This window comes from Schistocerca americana, chromosome 6 (assembly GCF_021461395.2).
Source record: "Schistocerca americana isolate TAMUIC-IGC-003095 chromosome 6, iqSchAmer2.1, whole genome shotgun sequence".
Taxonomy (NCBI): Eukaryota; Metazoa; Arthropoda; class Insecta; order Orthoptera; family Acrididae; genus Schistocerca; species Schistocerca americana.
Genome location: NC_060124.1, coordinates 143,606,482 through 143,624,535, shown reverse-complemented (window position 1 = coordinate 143,624,535; position 18,054 = coordinate 143,606,482).

The following is an 18,054-nucleotide window of genomic DNA, read 5'->3' as shown; positions in this document are numbered from 1 at the left end:
AAGCTCGAAAGCCTGTTAAGGAAAATGCAAGGGCTCAGTCTACATATAGTGAGGTTCAATGAAGTAAAATGGCAAGAAGATAAGGATTTCTGATCAGACGAATGTAGGGTAATGTCAAAAGTAGCAGAAAATTGTATAATGAGAGAAGGCTTCATCACTCATAAGAAGGTTGGGCACAAAATGAGTTAGTGATAGAAATGTTCTCTTCAGAATCGACGGCAAACCAACTTGAACAACAATAATTCAGTTGTATGTAATGATGTCACATGCAAAAGAGGAAGTAGTAGGGACAGTTCATGAGAATACTGCATGGGTGACTTGATATGTCAAAGGATATGATAATCTAATAATTACAGGGAACCGTAACGCAGTAGTATAATAAGGAATAAAAGAAAGAGTTAGGGGAGAATATAGACTTGTTAGTAGGAATGAGAGAGGAGAAAGGCTACTTGAGTTGTCCCATAAATTTCAACTAGTAAAAGAGAATACACGGCTCAGAAATCACAAGAGGAAGAGGTATACTTGTAAAAGGCTTGGAGGCGAGAGGAGATTCGAGCAGGATTGCATAATGGTCAGACAGAGATTCTGAAATCAGATATTGGATTGTAAGGCGTACCCAGGAGCAGATGTAGACTCAGATAACCATTTTCAAACGATGAAGAGTAAACTGAGATTAAGAGAATGGTTCGGAGGAATCAGTGGGGAAAAAAGTTGGGATACTGATGTACTGAGGAATAATGAGGTGCGTTTGAAGTTCTCTAAGACTGTCGACACCACAATAATGAAGTTGACAGTAGGCATTTCGGCTGAAGGACAATGGACATCTCTAAAAACGGCAGTGACAGAATTGGACAGTCAGACGTAGCCACAAGGAAGGTAACTGTTATCAAACATTGGGTAACAGAGAAACAAATCAGCTGATCGACGAAAGAAGGAGGTACGAAAATATTCAGGGCAAGACTGCGGTACAATAATGCAAGCCAGGGATGAAATAAATAGGATATGTATGGCAGACAAGGCGAAGTGGCTGCAGGAAAAATGTGATGAAATCGACAAAGAAATGGTTGTCGGAGGGACTGATTCAGCATATAAGAACGTCAGAAGAATCTTCGTTGAAATTAATGGCAAGAGTGGTAATATTAGGAGTGCAGTGGAGATACCACTGTTAAGAACAAAGGAGGGAGTGTATAGAGGGAAAAGAGTACATTCAAGGCATGTACGAAGGGCAGGCACTGCTTGATGACATGATGGAAGAAAAAATGGCAGTCGGTATGGAAGACATCGGGGCTTCATTATTAGCCAAACTTTGACAGAGCTTTTGGAGACTTATGGTCAAATAAGGGGAAAGGCAGAGCTATATTGCTTCAGAATTTCTAAAATGATTGCGGCCAGTGGCAGCAAAATGACTATTCAGTTTGATTTGTAGAATGTATGATTCTGGAAAGACTTTCGGAAAAATATTACCCGCACAATTTCGAAGATGGAAAGCTAAGCGCGAGAACTAGCGCACAATCAGCATCGATGTTGCTGACAAGAACAATATGTAAAAGAAGGGAAAAGAAAATTTAGGCTCTGTGAGATGAAGATCAGTTCAGCTTTAGGAAATGTAAAATCACCAGGGAGGCCGTTCTGACATAATGGAAGCAATGCTTAAGAAAAATCAAGATCCGTTCAGAGAATTTGTCGACCTAGGAAAAGCTTTCGACAGTGTAAAATTGTGCAAAATGTTAGAAATTCTAAGGAAATCAGTGGAAGCTGTAGGGATTTAGAAATAATATACAATATGTACAGGAACCAGAAGGGAACAGTAAGAATGAAAGACCGGAAGGAACGCAGCTTTACTGCGGCTCGGGCAACAGTAAGATGAAATTAATTGCCAATCAAAATCAATTTGTTGCTGCCTAACCAGCAGAGGGCGAGTACATGACCTTCGGTATGCGCCTGTTGCTTTGAGCCCTTGTAAAAGCACGGCTTGTTCATGAAGAATCTTATTTAGCAGTAGCGAATAGCGATATAATTTAAAAATAAATTTACGGATAGTGGTCATTAAAAGAAAAATGTTAAAAAAGATCCTGCGGAATAATAATATGGGCTACAACAGACTGGTTATCCTTGACTATATGTTTATAACCCACACAAGTTTGAATCCGAATGATAGCCTCACATAGACTGTTAACTCATCACAACTGAATCAAAATACAATTGAATGCTTAATCTGTAGCGCAAGCAGAGCATTTCGCAGTCCCTAGCAAATGTGGAGTAAATGCTTGCGCAGAACAACAAAACCGCAAAATATCTGCAGTGAGAATCACAAAGTTCTTCAGCTGCACACAAGTCTTTAAACGTGAACATATTTTACTGCGCTCGGAATTGAGCAGTCACTGATGACCGTCTTTAACTAAGTTAACTAGCATTTAGAGTTCCAAATTAATCAACGTCCCGAACTGGTGGACATCGAAATATAAGTCTGAATACCACAATTAAACCCAAGTTGTTCTGTGGCCGCGCAGTACCATCCAAACGCCTTATCAGTTCAACCAAACACCAACAAAAGACCAAAGATTCCCAGCTATGTAAAACCTTGGTCACATGGCAACTATCTGACTCAATACAGCAACTTATACCTTGATCACCATTTGTGAAATTCGACATATTATGACATTTATTCATTTTAAATATGTATAGCAAATCCTCTTGCTTAAATAGAAACCTCATATCACATTATTCAATTCCAAACTTAGCAATAATAACTGGCTTTATACAATTTTACACTGCACTAACAGAACTGCAATAAATCTAGTCAATATAGCGAATTTATACACTCCTATGTTGGAGTCCTACGTTAGTCAAATGACCAGCTTATGTATATAAAGTTACCAAAATCTTATTAAATAAACATGTGGACTTACAGAAAAATAGGATGGGACTCTCATGCTACCAATTATCAACAGCATACATGTGGAGAAATCATAATTCTGGCACTTTTTCATGAAATAATTTATAACAATTTACTTATTTGTTTAGCAATATTAGGAGCTTGTTCATTGCTTAGCTGCCATCAAGAGCTACTTAACAGTGTGTCACACGCATTTACAGCGCGTTTCAAAAGTCCGGGAACACTTTAAAAACTTTATTTTAGTTGAATGGGTATTATTACATAATTGAAAAGAGCAAACTTGCAAGTTTTGTTCCGAAAACATTCACTTCACATACACTCCGTGTGGGAACCATGTGTGATCCTAGAAACGTCGACGCGATAATTTGACTCTAGGCACCCACGGACTCTCCAGTGACAGTTTGTTCGTCAAAGAAGAAAGACCAATAAAGTTGCTTGTTAGGTATGCCACAAGAAACATTGCCCCTCGGAAAATCTCGCTCGTGTTCAGCAATGCTATGCGGGTTTTCTGTTCCCCAAATCCTACAATTGTGGATGTTTACTTTCCTATTTGTACGACATGTTGCCTTGTCCGAAAAAAATGTTCAAATTCACAAAACCATCATCTTCAACCTTCAATTCACAGAAAAACTCGAACCGCTTGTCTTTGTCTTTAGGATATAACTTTTGCGCCAACTGTAGTCTGTATGGTTTCATGTTTAATTTCTTATGCAAAACACTCCACAGTGTCGTTGTTAACGTCTCCACCTCACGTGAAGCTCTGCTTAGAGATTTTGCCGGACTCCTTGTGAAAGCTTCTCTCACTTGTTCAGTGAGATTTGCATTCACATGTGGTCGACCACTGAGCTTCTTGTCACACGAACACCTAGTATCAGCGAACCTTACGAGCCAAATGTAGACTAGTTTTCTGGTTGGTGCTGCTTTTCCGTAAAGCGTTCCCGGACTTTTGAAACATACTGTATAGTGTCTGCATCATTTGTTATTGATTTTATAAACAATTGTAATGTAAAATGTGGATAATTTTGCTAGTAACAATTTCATACACGTGGTGAACATTTTAGTGGGCTTTTCTCTCTATTGCGGATCAGACGCCGTCTCTAGATTTTTCGTACCATGTCTGTAAACAGTTTTGGTATTTGTAGTGAATATATTGGGTTTTAGTTTAACTCACTTAGTAGCCTCGCCATCTTATTGGCTCAGCGGCATTTCCAAGTTGCCGAGTCGCGCTTACCTGCCATCCGAGTTCTTCCACGGCCGTATGACCGCCGTGCCAACATCCAGCTTCACTCACCTAGTCCAGACACATCACGGCAACTTGCCTGCCTCGCTCAGTTGCTCAACCAAACACCATCCATACACTTACAATTCTTAGCGGACACGCCGCTTGTAACCTCACACAAAGTGCCCGGACTAGGAATGGTATCAGACAGCAAAAGAAATATTTAGGAGTGAGATTAAAGTTCAAGGTGAAAGGTTATCAGTGATGAGATTCGCTGATGACACTGCTATGAATGGTCTGTGAAACTGAGGAAGAATAACAGGGCCTGTTGAATGGAATGAATAGTCTAGTGAGCGCAAAAAATGGTGAAACCAACAAATATGAAAGACTTAAGAAACAGTAGAAACTAGATAAACGACAAACTTAATTCAAAATAGGGACGCTACTTAGTAGGCATGAGGTTCTCTGAGGAGTCGGTGAGAACAGGAAAATGTGGAAATCATTGACAAGAAGAGTGTACATGCTGACAGGATACGTGTTAAGACATCAAGAAATAACTTCCATGGTACCTGAGGGGACAGTCGACGATAAAAGTTGTAGGGGGAGACAGAGATTGGAATACATTCAATAAATAACTGAGGACTTTGTGTGCAAGTGCTACTCGATATGACGATATTGGAGCAGAAGAAAAGCGGCGGGCTGCAACACACCAGTCAGGTGACTGATGGGGAAAAGACGTAGGAATGAATGGAACCAACAAAGTGTAGATTCCAATACCCAATTCAGATACACACGCCATGCCGCTTTAGCACTCAGTCGGTAACAATTTTGGTAGATCGTTTGATGGCTTGTAGATATGGCCAGAATGCTCACGAACCCGCGCTACGGACAGTGCGATGAGTCAGAGTCTGCTACTGACGGACTTTTAAATGGCAATATTGACAAGAGACTCTACTGAGACGTGGTCAGAATGCGAAGTGCTCGTGTTGAACCCAGACTCTCAATTTCAAAAGCACGGGGGTCTGGGTAGAGACTATGAGCACAGCTCTGCAGAAGAGGTTTAACGATTTTCACGTGTCTCGCCAAACTTTTCGGGTCTTGGCTTGCTAGTATTTTTTTCTTTTTTTTTAAAAAGGCGATTTCGAGCAAAATTTCTGTTATAATCATGAACCTTAATGGCTCTGAGCACTATGGGACTCAACTGCTGAGGTCATTAGTCCCCTAGAACTTAGAACTAGTTAAACCTAACTAACCTAAGGACATCACAAACATCCATGCCCGAGGCAGGATTCGAACCTGCGACCGTAGCGGTCTTGCGGTTCCAGACTGCAGCGCCTTTAACCGCACGGCCACTTCGGCCGGCATGAACCTTAAAAAAGGTTTTTATATCTCCGATTTGCATTGTGCAGTATTTTTATTTTAATCTAGAAATTTTAGTGTTTCTAATAGCTACTTTCTTTCACAGGTAAGAAAAATATCCATTGCTATAACAAGGCAGTAACGAAGAAACTCGTTAGTGAAACATTGCTGCGAATCAGCGTTCACTTACTTAATGAAATCAGGCAGCAGCAAACCGGTGACTCCACTAATGAGGTATGTGAAACACTATGTACAAATTTGACATGAAAGAAATTAACATAAAGTTAGGGTTCTATAGTCGAGGCTGAAATCCTTTAGTCGGAAATTTACTTATAATTAAGAGGCTACTGGGTAAATGCCTTCTCTCAACTTTTCCGTGCGTTGTTGTCTTCATCTGCACACATCCATGTTATTGCTAGATATTTTGTTAGGTCAACTACAAACCTTCCATTACGTCATCGGTCAGGTCTTTCCATACGTCTTGGAACCCAGCGGAGAAATTCGTTGTTCCGTCTACCATCAGTTCGCCTGTTTATATGTCCCACCCATCTACATTTTATTTTCATTGCGAACATAACTATTTCTTATTCTGAAGTCTGTTTGTTGATCCGTTTTTCGTTCCACCCCTCCTTCCTCTTTCTGTTTTAATAATTTCTCAACTTATATCTTTCGTTTCTCGCTGAACGATCCTCAATTCTTTTATTGATTTTCGTACTGAAGGTTCAAGTCTCTTGCTTTAAGCCAAAAACTGATGTTATACAGTGATCGTAAACTTTCCATGTCAGATACACAGTTAGCTGAGTGTTCAAAACACTAATGTTTTTACCAAAATCACTGAAGGCCGTTTTTACTCTTGTTTATATTTCTTTTATTGCCTGTTCAGCCGTTGTCTTCAATTTTTCTGAAGGTAGAAACTCGTCAACGGCTTTTATGGCTTCATTGTTAATGAAAACTGCTCGTTTGATATGTCTGTTATATATTACTTTAGACTTATTATGACTGATTTTCAGGCTTTTTTCGGTTGGTACTATATTATCTGTTTAACAGTTCACGAAATTCGGCAGGAATACAAGAAATATTATGTGGAGCGCAGAAAGAGACGAAAAATTTGTGTCTCTTATGAATATAGATGACAACAATCTTTAACAAGTCTTTAAGTGCCCTGGCATTCACAGTCAATTAAAACCTAGCAGAAATATCTGTTATACTGATACAGTAAATCATGTACCACAGGTAGGGCGCGAAAAGAAATAACAATTAATAGTCACAATCGCAAAACATTAAAGCATGTGGTTTGTCTGCGTGCCTTCTGTTACGGATGTATTGCAGAATCGTCCTTGATACCTCGATATTCTCAGACTTCACTAGTTGGCAAGTATACATTGACGTGAGCATTGACTCGAGTGGTAGCGTTAAGTGTTTAGACACTACTGGAACGTGTGTCATATTGAATGTTTTTTAATTGGTGAAACAAATTGCACCACAACCCAAAAGAGACGACCAGTGTCAACAGAATACTTTCCCCTGATGCAAGAAATGAACTAAACGTGCGAAGCTGATGCCAAAAATTCTTACACTGACATATACACTACTGAGACAAAACATTATGACCACCTGCTTAATAGCTTGTTTGTCCGTCTTTGGAACGAAACACATCACTCATTCTGCATATCAGGGATCCCACAGATTGTCGGCAGGCTTATGAGCGATGTGGCGTTCGATGCCTACGCACAGATCATGCAATTCGCGTAAATAACGAATCGCTGATGTGCGTACGCGATGATGGTGACCAGCAGCGACCCCGATGGGTTCTAAAGGATTTACATCAGGGGAATTTGGTCGCCGAGACATCAACATGACACTATAATGATCCTCAAATGACTGTAGTGCGGTTCTGTCTCAGAGACACGGATAGTTATACTGCTGAAAGATGACATCGCTATCGAGGGAGACATCAAGCATGAAGGGATGCAGATGGTTCGCAGCTGTCAGTTTGTCTTCGACTACTACTACAGGTCCCATGCAAGCGCAGGGAATGCCTCCCACAGCATAATACTGCTCCCACCAGCCTGCGTCCGTGATGCGCTGCACTTTTCGAGCTGCTGTTCACCTCGATGACAGCGATAGCAAAAATGTGATCCACCCAAAGAGCCGACACGTTTCCATTGATCGACGGTCGAATCTCGATGGTCTTGCGACTACTGCAAGCGTAATTGACGATGTCGGTGGGTCAACATGTGAACACGTTGGCGTGGTCTGCTGCGGGGTTTCATGTTCAACAATGTACGCTGAACAGTATGCTACTAAACACTTGTGCGTGCACCAGCATTGTGGTCTTTCGGTAGAGATGCCACAGACTACTTTACAGAGCAGACAAGCCTCCGAAACCCACGTTCTGTTAAGAATCGTGGACGTCCAACCATTTAGCGCCTAGTGGTAGTTTCAATGTCCAACCTCTTTCCGTAGGTGCTCAAGACAATAGCACGTGAACATTCGAGCAGCTTCACCGTTTTCGAGATACTCGTTCACAGGCTCTGCGTAATAATCTGTCCTTTGCCAAAGTTGTTTATCTCAATGGATTTCCCCATTTGCAGCCCAATTATCGCTAGGGTGATCCCCCGTCTGTGTCAACTGCGCTTACTTACTTTTTGACAAGATAGGGAGCAGGGCACAAGGCTGCTGGAGTAGAATGCTGAGCCACAATTTGAGAATACAGTAAAAAAATGGTTCAAATGGCTCTGAGCACTATGGGACTAAACATCGGAGGTCATCAGTCCCCTAGAACTTAGAACTACTTAAACCTAACTAACCTAAGGACATCACACACATCCATGCCCGAGGCAGGATTTGAACCTGCGACCGTGGCAGTCGCGCGGTTCCGGAGCGAAGCGCCTAGAACCGCTCGGCCACCGCGGCCGGCAATACAGTAAAAAAGGAGACCTATTTGACCAAAGCAAGATGCGCACACTGGTAAGAAGACAGTTACGGAATAATACTATCATAGACAATCAGTGGTGCCCTCAATGTTACAAAGTTAATTACAACAGAATTTTAAAAAAATTATCGTCCGTTTATGCAAGCAGTTGTTAATGGCGTGCTAGAAAAACAGCCTTACGCCCCATAACTTTAATAAAAACAGTATTACTGCTACATAGAATTAACTTAACAATTATAAGTAAAAAGAAACTTAACTACTGATGTAAGCTGAAGGGACGAATTTTTACCCAGACAAAATGATGGTCCCTTACGAATGTCAGTATGGTAACACAGTTTATAGTAAGCTAGAAGGTTTCAAATGATTCAAATGTAAATTGTCTTAACAGAAATAGTCTCTATCACAATTGAGGAGCCGCACGGGATTAGCCGAGCGGTCTTAGCCGCTGCAGTCATGGACTGTGCGGCTGGTCCCGGCAGAGGTTCGAGTCCTCCCTCGGACATGGGTGTGTGTGTTTGCCCTTAGGATAATTTAGGTTAAGTAGTGTGTAAGCTTAGGGACTGATGACCTTAGCAGTTAAAAAAATGGTTCAAATGGCTCTGAGCACTGTGGGACTCAACATCTTAGGTCATAAGTCCCCTATAACTTAGAACTACTTAAACCTAACTAACCTAAGGACATCACACACACCCATGCCCGAGGCAGGATTCGAACCTGCGACCGTAGCAGTCCCGCGGTTCCGGACTGCAGCGCCAGAACCGCTAGACCACCGCGGCCGGCTTAGCAGTTAAGTCCCATAAGATTTCACACATACACACACACAATTGAGGAACCTGATTAATAACGAAAGAATTTGCAGCTTACGGAGAAAAGCATGACAACAAATATCGGGTGATCATTACTTAATGGAGTAGCCTGAATAAACACAAATGTCCACACTATTAACGGTTGGCCTTCAACATCGGCCGCGAATCTGAACTTCGTGCGCGAGACGAGACCTGACCGGAAACAACAACCAGCACGGGCTGTACACTGACATCAGCTTCTGTAACACACAAAAAACCAACATGATTATACATTTCACTTAAACATATCACCACACGGTAAAATACAGGGCCTTCAAGGTAGAAAACAAATGCAGCCACAGTTGACGTTAATTCTGCCGTCAGACAGCTTGTTGCCTGTTAATATTCATAAAAGGTAGTCTGCAGAGACGCTTAGGACTTTAACCTTGTAAAGAACGAAGACATGCACACAGTTTTAACTGCTAAGAATACAGCCTTTGGCGGGTCAAGGTTTCCAGTAAGTTACAGCCGCCCACACTCAAAGTGGCACAGCAAAATCCAACTTAAGTTGAAAGTTAACGCCGGCCGTAGTGGCCGAGCGATTCTAGGCGCTACAGTCTGGAACCGCGCTACAGTCGCATGTTCGAATCCTGCCTCGGGCATGGATGTGTGTGATGTCCTTAGGTTAGATAGGTTTAAGTAGTTCTAGGGGACTGATGACCTCAGCAGTTAAGTCCCATAGTGCTCAGTGCCATTTGAACAATTTGAAAGTTAACCTGTATCAAACAGACGAGGAATTCACTGAAAAATCGTGAAAGTAGCAATTCACTCAGATAAGACACAAATTCTCCGAATATCGGCCACAGGTGACAGCAGAGAAGAACTGATAGCAAAACCTACCAGGGCACTAGTCAGTTAATTCCAGTCGTGATTAACAGTGATGCAAACTCAACACCCCAACGATTTGGAATAACATCCCTCCAACAAACAGAGTGGCCACATTGAGCGGTTACGGTTTGAAAACGACCCGCCAGACAAATAGCTCACCACTTGAAAATTAATCCTGGCAGCTACCGTAGATGTACAAGCCAGGTCCCTTGTCACAGTGCAAAGGCGGACTGACTCTGAAACAAAGCCTTTGTTTATGGGCCCTGCGGCAGAACCACGGGCCGACTGATCCCCTGCGATGCCCTGTACAGACTCGCTGCAACCTCCTGCCCCCTGCAGATCGCCGGGCTCTGCCGCATATCAAGGGGGCGCTCGCCAACCATCGCGCCGCAGGGTATATTGTTTAGACAGAAGAAACTCCGCGAAAGCAAGAGCTTCGCAGGAGGTCCGGCACACATTTGTTACCGCGTCACGTATGCGTAACGGCACCAGGCGGCATCCAACGTCGCGGTGGGCGGTTGTCATAATGTTTCGGCTTGTCAATGTAACTCCATTTTATGTGGCCATGTGAACTAGACTGGCAGGTGGACAGCTGTGGGCCGCAGGTTCCGATGGGCGTTTAACCCTCTAAATTTCAACGCACGTAGTATTGACATTAGACATTTAATATCTCACAGTTCCATAGCGTTTGGAGAAAACTGCTTCAAGCAAAGTAAGTGATATACAGGGTGTTACAAAAAGGTACGGCCAAACTTTCAGGAAACATTCCTCACACACAAATAAAGAAAAGATGTTTTTTGGACATGTGTCCGGAAACGCTTAATTTCCATGTTAGATCTCATTTTAGTTTCGTCAGTATGTACTGTACTTCCTCGATTCTGATGATCAAATTGTAAATTTTCACAATCAACATGTGTGGGCTGACGAGAATCCGCACGCAATTATGCAATCACGTCATCAACACAGATTTTCTGTGAACGTTTGGGCAGGCATTGTTGGTGATGTCTTGATTGGGCCCCATGTTCTTGCACATACGCTCAATGGAGCACGTTATTATGATTTCATACGGGATACTCTACCTGTGCTGGTAGAACATGTGCCTTTACAAGTACGACACAACATGTGGTTAATGCGTGATGGAGCTCCTGCACATTTCAGTCGAAGTGTTCGTACGCTTCTCAACAACAGATTCGGTGACCGATGGATTGGTAGAGGCGGACCAATTCCATGGCCTTCACGATCTCCTGACCTCAACCCTCTTGACTTTCATTTATGGGGACATTTGAAAGCTCTTGTCTACGCAACCCCGGTACCAAATGTAGAGACTCTTCGTGATCGTATTGTGGATGGCTGTGATACAATACGCCATTCTCCAGGGCTGCATCAGCGCATCGGGATTCCATGCGACGGAGGGTGGATGCATGTATCCTCGCTAACGGAGGACATTTTGAACATTTCCTGTAACAAAGTGAAGTCACGCTGGTACGTTCTGTTGCTGTGTGTTTCCATTCCATGATTAATGTGATTTGAAGATAAGTAATAAAATGAGCTCAGACATGGAATGTAAGCGTTTCCGGACACGTAACATATTTTCTTTCTTTGTGTGTGAGGAATGTTTCCTGAAAGTTTGGCCGTACTTTTTTGTAACACCCTGTATTACACTTCGCCTGCTTACGTGCTGTCCCTGCTGTAGCGTAACAGAACGTCCTAATTTTTCATGGCTTACGAACAATAATGGATACTATGCAACAGTCGTCGCTCTGCGCATTATGTACTATGTACAAGTTCTAACACGTGAAATTAGCCTCTAAACACTTCTGAAATGGAAGGTGCAATTGATGTGCAGTATCTGAGATGGTACATCCCGATAATGCCCATGAAAAACTTTAACAACAGACGCGGCGGTGCACGCACGTCCTGTCACAACACTGCGGCGGGTGTTGTGACAGCCAGGAGAGTGTGGTTTGGCAGTTGTGTGGCCATGATGGCTCGACTGTTGTGGGGATGCTAGGCCGGACGAGCTTTGCAACGTAGTCAGTAAGTGGCGGCATCGTTGACACGCGGTGATTGGCAGAGCTTTAAGTATGAGAAATCCTGACTACAGGTCAGCTAGCCGGACGCTCTGAACACACGGTGCGGAAATCAAGGGAAACACGTGGTTTTAAAGACAAAAATTATACGAGTGCCCGAGTGAAGATGCACCACAGCTAAGAGATTTGGTTTAAAAGTTATTAAATGTTTTGGATATTAAATGATCTTCAAAAATTAATGATCCACAAATGCCTTAAGTGATTCAGACAAACGTAATCTCATTGTATAGGGCTCAGTGAGCACTATCGAACTGTTCCAGTAGATTTTCTGTGAATATTTCGTATTTAATATTACAAAATGGTTCAAGTGGCTCAGAGCACTATGGGACTTAACATCTGAGGTCATCAGTCCCCTAGAACTATTTAAACCTAACTAATCCAAGGACATCACACACATCCATGCCCGAGGCAGGATTCGAACCTGCGACCGTAGCGGTCACGCGGTTCCAGACTGAAGAGCCTAGAACCGCTCGGCCACACCGGCCGACCTTCACTTAGGATTAAATGCGACGGATGCACTGGTTGGCTCCTGGGCTGTGACGGGGTCAAAATTTTGTAAATCCAACGACGCTTTGTGAATCCCTATGAACAGCGTTATTCTTGCTTTATTTTTGTTATTCGTGCTGAAGCGCGTGGGGCTCACGAGTTGAACTCCGGTAGAAGCATCAGTTAATAATGTCACAATTAATTATTTACTTTTTCATTAAGCAAGCAGCAAGAAGAACAGAACATTTTTAAAACAAAAATTGTTCCTCCCAAACATTACCGTAACAACGTCACAACCCACAGAAATGAAGTGCAACCGAGGGCCAGCAGTTGCAGTTCACAATCAGATTTCAGTATTCTCTAGAATGGATATTTATTTTAGGAAATTACATTTTTAAATGAAACAAATGGTTTGAACTCTGAAGAAGAGACAGAATTGGCATTCAAAGGTGGTATTTAAAATGCCGACGACCAGCTTCAATACTGGCTTCCAGTCTGTCATGTAAAGATCGATGCACACTTCCTAGCATTTCGTCAGAAATTTCAGTATGGAAATCAGTAATACTTCATCTCATGTAACATTTTGTGTAGTCGGTGCGTCCTTGTAAACATTGCCTGTTAGTTTTCTTCCGAGATAGATACTCAAGGATGTGGACCACAAATTGGTCTCACCGCGGACTTCTAGTACTCAGCCACACACAGTTGATAACGTCAAAGTGTACGGGCCTGAAGATGACGTTGATGCAACGTCGAAACTAGTAGCCAAATAAATATGAAATCTTAAATACAGCTGGAGGAGTTTCACTTTCAATAAAAAAAATATATACTCACGGAGGTCAAATCTGGTGAACAGGCCAACCATTGTAGAGAACCCTTCGTCTAAGCCTACGATTTGGAAATAACGGCGAAGACAACCTGTAGCACGCGTGCACTGTGCGCTGGACAGCCGTCATGCGGATATAATACCACGTGTTCCTAGTCAGTAGTTGAATGTGTTGCAAGTCTGTAAATATGTAAAAAAAATTTCAAACTGCTGTTGGTCGTACACTCCTTGTACTAGAATCGTTCTGATTTAGTCTGGTTTCATTTTGTTAATGTCAACGGACATTGTTCCATTTAAAACACTGTGACTTACGAATATAAATATATATATTGTATTGAAAACTGAAGCACGCGTATTAATGTTCCACAATATATTTATGTTTGTGTTATCTTGTGAACCTTCTTTCCTCTTTCCAGGCCATCATCAAACAGCATAAGACTTAAGAGACAGGCCACGCATCAGCTACTATCTGTAGAAGGACTGGTACTGCCGAAGTTTTGTGACGATTTGAAGATTACGCAGATAATTATACGAAAAACACAAATTACGATCCTTCAATTTGAAATGAGTGCAAAACAAGAAATATTATGCACTGAATATCTTAAAGTCTATAAGTATAAGAGTAGGATTATTGATAAGTACTTCAGGACTTTCAGAAACCAGAGACGTCATGCAGAAAAATGGCACATATTAGTGGACAGGGCATCTGTCCAAATTTCGATCGTAATACTCGCCGTGACATATTTAAAAAGCGCCCCGGCATGAGGCAGGCGTATAATTGAGCGAGGCGTGCGTTCTGTGTCCTTAAATTCGCTAAATTTGAGTCAAATGTGACGGTCCAATGACGATTTCGTACGAAATATCAAGTAACATCTGGAACAAATAAAACAATCTATGAGGCATACAACACTTTCCGTGAGAGACGGGCTACTTACGTTGTGAGAAGAGAACATGTCGACCAGGACCGTCAACAGAGATGGTAGAGCGTGTGCTGGAATCATTCGTGATGACTATATATACCGCAGTCAACTTTCTGGCGCATTCTTGGCAAACCTCTGTGTGTAAAATCATACAAGCTGCAGCTCTTTCCTCTGCTGTCTACTCAAGACAGAGAGCTTCGTTCCGGTCTTTCAGTGAGTTGCAGAGGCTGCTGGAGGAAGACGGTATTTCACAAAATTTGGTTTCAATTGACGAAGTCACGTTTCATATGCCTGAAAAGGTGAACTGGCGTGTTTAGGGCATAGAGCAGCCACACGCATTTCGGTACGTGCTATGTCGGTAGTTGAAGTGGCCAATAAATACAATCAGGTATCTACAAAAGATGACACATTTTGTAAGTTTATTTACACTGTGTACACTTAATAAGGGAATTATCCGTTACTCTGAATGCTGTAGGTTCTTCTGTGGTGCTGAGATATATACGATTACGTAACGTTCTCGACAGAAACAAATTGTCTTGAATTCAGATGCACTTATACAGGGTGATTTTTTTCACCGCATACAAACTCTGAGGATGAGAGGATACGGAACAAAAAAAGGTCTAATGAACGTATGTCCGGAAATGCATGGTTTCCGTGATAGAGACTATATATTCAATAGTACATTGTTACAGAGACTGGTCTAATATGCTCTATACCATGCAACCACAGTTACAGTATGTGTTGAAAATGGTTTCCTTGTGTCTCAACGCATGCGTGTACGTGCCTTAGCATGTTCTGTCTCACGAGTTCGCATCGGCCAGGCTGCCTCCGAACAGTGTCAAGGGCAGTATGAATACGCTGCTCCAATGTCTCCACATCTGGAATGGGCTCGGCATAAACGATACTTTTGAGATGGCCCCATAACCAGAAATCGCACGGGTTGAGTACTGGTGAACGAGTAGGCCATGCAACTTGACCCCCTCGTCCGATCCATCGTCCAGGGAAGGTACGATTGAGATGCATCTGGACGTTAACGGGGAAGTGGGCTGGAGCAGCATCATGTAGCCGCCACATAATCCTTCGAATCATCAGGGGCACTTGTTCCAGCAGGGGAGGCAAAGTCACTCGCAAGAAACGCACATAGTTCCGGAAGGAAGGCTGGTCCCAAAATACGGTCGCCAGTTATTTCGGCCGACACATTCCGGCTGCACTGATGCCGATGATTCGCTGTCACCATGTCATGGGGGCTCTGCATACTATCCCAAACCTGACTGTTATGACAGTTGAAGATACCGCTCCACGTAAAGGTGGTGTCATCTGTAAATAGGATGGATGACACAACCCCGGAATCGTGATTTCCTGGTAAAGAAACCAGTGACAAACCTTCTCCCGATGTGGAAAGTCTGTCGCTAGTATGCCCTGCACACGCTGTAAGTGATAAGGATAGTAACAGTTGTCATGGAAAATGTTCCACATGGTCGTCTGGGTTATCCTGTACTGACGGGCCAAATACCTGGTACTGACACGGCTGTCGCCTTCCACAGTGTTAATCACATTTTCCTCCAAGTCTGGTGTTCGAACATTTCGGGTACGTCCTTCAGGATTTCCTGCTTCTTGAAACGAGTCTGTCTCAGGCAAACGGCAGAACACAGTTGCAAACATTGAGTACTGTGGTCGTTGTCGGCAGGGATAGGTCTCCTCATATAACCTTGCTGCCCGCCGCCTGTTGCCGTTTGCCTTTCCGTAAATAAACACCATGTCGGCAAGCTCTCGATTCGAATACAGAACCATTGTGTACAACGCTGTATCACATCCACTACAAGGTGAGTCAACAAGAGAAGTGAACCCCAGATACAACATTACCAATTACTATGGCAGGAGGGGGCGCTAGGGCATGGCATATGAGGAACAGCACCACCCTCCACGAGGAAACCATGCATACTGTAACTGTGGCTGCACAGCGCAGCGCGTATTAGACCACAGTCTCTATAACAAAGTACGATTGAATAAACGGTCTCTATTACGCATCTCCGGACTTTTTTTGTTCCTTTCATCAATCGATCCCTAGAGTTTGTACACAGTGGAAAAAATCACCGTGTATAAGTCTTTGAATATTAGTAGTGTTTGGTAGCGTCGAGTTATACGTCTGTATTGTCCTCACTGCAGTTGATTACAGATGAACTTGATCTCTGGTGGGAGCTCTAAATTGCGGCTGTTTGAAAGGAAGCGTCAGCCAATCAGAGCTGTGTGTAGTGAGGTCATGTCATTCCGTGTTCTCTGGTGGCCTGTATGCGTGGCTCCCGACAGCGAGGGATGGAACACCGCACAGTGCGCTTGCGAGTGACGACGGGGTGGAGCTTGTACTATGGTGCTACTGATGGGGTTGGTTGTGACGCGTTGGCAGATGGTGCTAATCAACACGCGTCCCGTGAACCACTGGGAACATCTGCCGAGAACCTGGAGGAAGGACGTCCATTCAATGGCACAGGTAGGTGCAGCATTGGCGCTGCTGAGGACGTAGAAGGTTGCACGGGTGGTGCAGGCTTGATATCCGCCACTGTGAACGGCGACGGGTATGAGGGCTGCGGCAGCGGCTGCTTAGGCCGGCAGCGGTCGACCTCTATCGCTGAGACCTCGAAAGACTTATGCGCCAGGACGGGAGGCACCGCAAAGGGCTGTTCCGGGCAGCAGGCTGGGTTGCAGGCAGCGTGTCTAAAAAATTAAAATCTACGGATGGACCACTATAATCATGGAAACAAAGTTGGTTTTGATGCTGTCGATAGTTGCCCGGTGCGCCATGAATGGTATAACGAGCACGAGTAGACGTCTGACTGACGGCACAGGGTTTCCAGTTCTGAAGCTTCGTTGCGAACTTAAAGTCTGAAACGTAGTGGCGAGGGTGAAAGAGATACAGCAGAGCGCGGTGGCGATGACAATGAAAGAGTTCTGCTGGCGAAGCATCGTGAGCAGGCTCAGTGCGAAAAGAGCTCAAAAACAACAACAGAGCACATTACCTCAATGCGGAAACGAAATTTGGACATCTGAGCGTTGAAAGGGCGAACGAAACATTTGGCTTCACACTTCAATTGAAGAGGCAACAGTGCCGTTCGGATATGCTGAATACCACTCTGTTGACAAAACTGTTGAAATTCCGACGAAATGGCAAACCTAAGCAGAAGACACAAGCGAGTACTTTGATAGTGCTAGTGCTAGTATTCGAATGCAGTGAAATAACAAAAGGATATTTACTGTTATGCATCGACGATAATGAGCCACCTTATGTTCAAGAAAGGACCAGAAAAATCATTGAGTACTTAGCTAAGGATAGGTGGTTGCCGCCAATTAAAAATTTCTTGGCGCAGCGCTGCCTGGCTATTCGCGCATGCGCGGCAACGGGCTGTCGTATCATCTGTCTGTATATCTAGTCTGAACCATGAGCAATGTTGGCGCGCCAGCTGCTTAGTCCGAATGATTGCCCAATGTCCTCTATGGAATAGTTTCAACACATGTTTTTGTAAAAATGTGGGGATCAGTACTTGCGTTTGTTCACTGGGAGAATGCAGTAAAATTAAACCACTGTGAAGAGAGAGGCGATTGTGTTTTGCATGTTATTTACGAACCACCGCATCTTAGATTGATTTCGGGTTATGAAG